The 4,972-nt window shown below is 31.4% G+C and overlaps 1 pseudogene; it reads right to left on the bottom strand.

The window, feature by feature from the left end:
• Positions 1-2,823, bottom strand: part of LOC117111482 — a 5,912-nt pseudogene extending 3,089 nt beyond the window's left edge.
• Positions 2,824-4,972: the final 2,149 nt, after the last annotated feature.

Below are 4,972 nucleotides of genomic sequence, written 5' to 3'. Positions count from 1 at the left end.
TATATATTCTATAATTCGATTTTATTCACTTCCACTTGTATCTTAACTACTACAAGTGCCGGGGACTAAGAAGGCCAAGACCTGTAATGGGGCCCCAGAATAATCTTAAATAAATTTAAACAAAAATACACATCAAATAGGCCTAGATCAAAAACTGTCTTGATAAAAAAGAGTAATTATAGAAAAACGAAGCACAAAAAACGGAAAGAAAGGCACAAATAAAACAGGGGAATGGTAAGAGGAGCTCTATGAGGCCCTGTGGGCATGAAAACATATCAATGATCAATCTATATAGTTATTATAATTGTATATTATATTGTTATAATATATATATAGGCCTAAAGTAGGCACTAGTAAGATGGTAATATCAGGGAATTTCACTGTTTCCTGGTAATACATAGATTTAAAGATACTGTGTCTGTGTCTAATTCCAACACTTATTGTACGTTATCAGATACACATACACAATTCAGTCAGTAATAAAGAAATGCGGACAGTAAGGACGCCAATGATTGCTAAAATGAGATTTCCTTTTTTTAAATGGTATCCCGGACACCTAAGAGGCTGTAGGCCAATAACGAATCTTTCCATAGCATTAATAAACGTTTACAGCTGACGAATCAAAACCAGGCCACAAAATACACACTTGTCCCACAAAACAAATGTGGTGTACTTGTGCAGGATACCTACCAGCCACCAACGCATGTCTCTTCCTGCTAAGAAGTATCCTGATGCACTGCCTTTATTTGATCCCCATGTCGACTAATTAAAAAGAAAAGTAAAATTAGATGGTGATATAATAAACGATATATAAAAGGACAACACTGTTGTTGTTATGAGAAAGCTTAATGAGTATTATAAATCATGATAGATCGGTCTGGTGGGATTTGTCTACATATTCTTTTCTAATTACAGGCATATTATCTGGCTGGTAAGGTTCTATAACTGGAGTAATATCTGTATAGTTAAGGTATAAAATAAATCTTAAGCTTGAGACCATTTTCGTACAATATATTAAGTATTTCGTCAAACTCCTTAATTATGTCGATTCTGTACATACATACATACACATACATACATACACACCCCCATACACACCCACATACATACAGTACATATATATATATATATATATATATATATATATATGTAAATCAAGACTGTTAAATTATATATAAATCATCAAAGAATGTAAATACAATGTTCGAATGAGGACATAATAATACATCGTGTAGCATCTCAACGAATATATATATACATATATATATATATATATATATATATATATATGTATATATGACATGATTTATATATGTACATGTATATAAAGATACAACCAAGGTGAATAAGAATATAATTCGATATTGTAAATATTACTTTGATTATAGTGTAATTGTAGTAATCAGGTATCAAGATGCTCGTTTAGCGAGCTAGGCCAATGTGTAGAATTGCAAGATAATAAGCGATATATGTACATTTGACAATGGCTTATCTGCAACATTAAACATATTTTAAGGGTGTAACGCCCCTCTTCTCTATCGTGCCACCCGTCACGTTACGTTTTATCTTTGACCTATGCCCTCAATCAAAATAAATGATTTGACATGTCAAATATGGCCTAAAGTTTCGTTTCAATTATTCCCATTTTCAACGTCTGACTAGTCATTAAGATAACAATTATAATTTTGGTTTCGTTTTATGACAAAAATATGTTATTTCTTGGATTTGAACACAATTCTCTGATATCAAGGCTGGCATCTTTCTATACCCCACTCTGAGATAAAATACCGTACAGTAACACATTTGCGGGTTTGTAACTAGAAACAATGTAGGAAGATGCGATAGGTACTAACAAATTCAACGTCCAGAAAAGTGGTATATTTAGCTCTGTTAGGCCAACACCTACCGTAAGACTTTGTACCGGTTTATCTTGTTGGATCATTAAGTGGGGTTTGTGTTTGTGACCTACAAAGCTTATACTGCAATTTAATGGGATTCAATTGAACTGCCAATATTTCCATTATTTTGAACAAAATAGCAAATTACACTGTGGCTAAAATATTGTAACACTAGCGTAACATAATGGTAATGGTTGGAAACTTAGCCTATATAGCGCAAAGTACATCTCTATGCGCAAAACAAGGAAAAACAAGAAAAAACAAAGCTATCCTGGCTACACAGAAACTAAAAGTCAGAAGAGACAGACTATTGCAGAGAAGGTGACTGAGACCACTGGCAATTAAGCAGCAGTTGGCGAGATCACAACTCACAAATGCCATAAGTAAAACTAGTCGTGTTCACTGTTACTATTATTAGTCCTTGTGTCCTTCAGACTGAAGGAAAAGGAGTTAATTCCGTTGGTGATGGATATTTTGGAAGATTTCTGTTTTATATAGCATGCATCTCTATTTGAATGCCTGGGCTCGAATCCCAACAGTGACCATGTATCACTGCACGTTTTTTTTTTAAAGCATGCTATCATTTTTATATATCACAAAGGTGTTTTTCCAATAAAATATTAATACAATAATATAGTATATTTAAGTCCACTTACCCAAATACCAATTCCAAATACAACGCAGAAGTGAAGAACTATAATGACGATATCGACAGATTGAAGGGAGCCCATGATGAAAGTTGTTCAGAAAATCAACTTTAATCCAGTCTTATAAAAATATGATAATACTTATAACAGCGGTCGACTGCAAATCTCATTTGACTGATGTCACAGTTTGTATATCAACGAATTGACAATCAATCGATTAATTAATCAGTCAATCACTTGTGTGTTGCTGAACCGACGTAAATTGGTGTTACGATATGTTTTTTATTTATCAAGGTATGCATTACGGTATATTATATAGGTGAGGGCGCTCTTTAATAAAATTAGCCATTTTTGTTGGCATTGTACTTTTTCAGTTAAGTATTTAGAAAACACTATGATTTAAGGTTAGAAATTCTCAACTAAATGTAGCCCTTCTTCTTCAATCAAATGAATAATACGGTCTCCAAATAAATTTATATTTACTCCGGAAATTTACTCATCATCAATCTAGAAATCTAAAAAGAGAATATGTATAACACTTAGCACAAAATAATACATTAACAATATTGTATTCCAATTCATGGTACAATCAAAATTAACCGGTGAACATAATATGAATCTATTCATAATTAAAATCGTTTCAAAATCATAACACAAATTAATAATACCGTGACGTCATAAATCCATTCGGCTAGTCCGGCGAATGCGACACCATAAAAGCGCAGAGGCTCCAATTGCAAACGGTATCCCCCTGAATTATGTATTGCTTGATTTAGGAAAATCAATCATACTTGATCATACCAGAGTAAATGAACTTAGTTTTATAAAATAGCATGTCTATAGATATAATAGAAAAACAGTAAACAGCTAATAATATTGTTAATAATAATAATAATAATTATTATTATTATTATTATAATTATACGGTAATAACGACTAAAATACTAATACTAATTACAAATAACGAATACGGCTTTAAAATTTAGCTAAGTTAATTAAACTACAGAGAAAATAGAATTATAATTAAACTTAACATTTCAACATTGGTTATCAGCATAGCGTGATACAAGACCTCATAATAACATTTACTTCCTTTATTAATCAGAGTAATTATTTAGCTTATCTTATGGTAAAGATATATTTCGAAGTAATAATCAGATACAATTAACTGTGCTTTTGCCTAAAACGTCCTTCAACATTCCTTCTCTTGGCATTTGGCCAAAGCAAATGGCTATTAACTGTATAATTAAAACAGAGTACTGTAATATTATACATCTATACTAATCTGTTTTGTTTAATATTAACATCAACATACTTTTAATTAAATTAAAATTTAAACAATAATTAAAACACAAACCTTACCTAAAAAGAGCCAGTCGTACAGGCCGGATTAAACATAAAATGTGAATTATAAACGATGAAAATTGAATATAGCTCTTATCCATGCGCTGGAGATGCGACAAGTAAAAAGGAATGTGGGTATAGGTCCATAGTACGAGGCGCCGTTTGGGACATTGCTATTCATGTCTTTAAATAGACATTCTGTCGTTACAGATGTAATTGTGTACAGTACCACAGAATCAATACTGTCAAAATATTATGTGTACAATAATTCTGTGGTGACAGAAACAAAATGAAGTAGTATAGAATTGATTCTGTACTACAGAATAGATAGAAAGTAATAATTATTTAGTACATAATTATTTCTGTTAACACAGAATTAATCATGTACACAGAATAGTATGACAGCAATAATTCTGTGGTACATAATTATTTCTGTAACAACAGAATTAATTATGTACACATAGTAGTTTGACAATAATGTAACAGTAACAGAATGCCCTGTTTATAAAGACATAATTAGCAGTGTCCCAAACGACGTCCCGTACCATGGTCACAATGTCCTTGTCACTCTTAATGAGGAAACAGTTAAATTATTAATTTAATGGAAGAGGACTCTATGTATACTGGTTCCCGTATTCATTGGGTTACATAAAACTAAAGGATAAAGTGGGATACACTTCTTTTTTTTTTTTATAGGAACACATTTTATAAGAACACTGAGGCTGAATCTGCTTAAAAAATAAGAATAAAATATGAACAATTGAGGCTGAGGTAAAATGTCAAGTGAGGTTTTTATTTTATTTGTTTTAATAGAAAAACCAACAAATCTATAATGTAATTATAATACAGTAGAGTAGTATTCAACTGTGTAGCACACGCATCATTAAGCAGCTGTGACTACTTTCCTAGTAGTTCTTCTGTTCATCATTGGTAACTTCATTGGGAGGTTGCTACCAAACCTGTAATATTGTAGAACAAAACAATGACCACAAAATTATTACTATAATAACAAATATTATTATTCTTAATAATGATGATGATGATGATGATGATTATAATTTAAATTATTCCAAGTGTTTTAGA

The sequence above is a fragment of the Anneissia japonica genome, unplaced genomic scaffold, assembly GCF_011630105.1.
Source record: "Anneissia japonica isolate Jap-2015-1 unplaced genomic scaffold, ASM1163010v1 scaffold736_len178028_cov180, whole genome shotgun sequence".
NCBI classification, from domain to species: domain Eukaryota; kingdom Metazoa; phylum Echinodermata; class Crinoidea; order Comatulida; family Comatulidae; genus Anneissia; species Anneissia japonica.
This window is presented reverse-complemented; position numbering and strand designations above follow the sequence as displayed.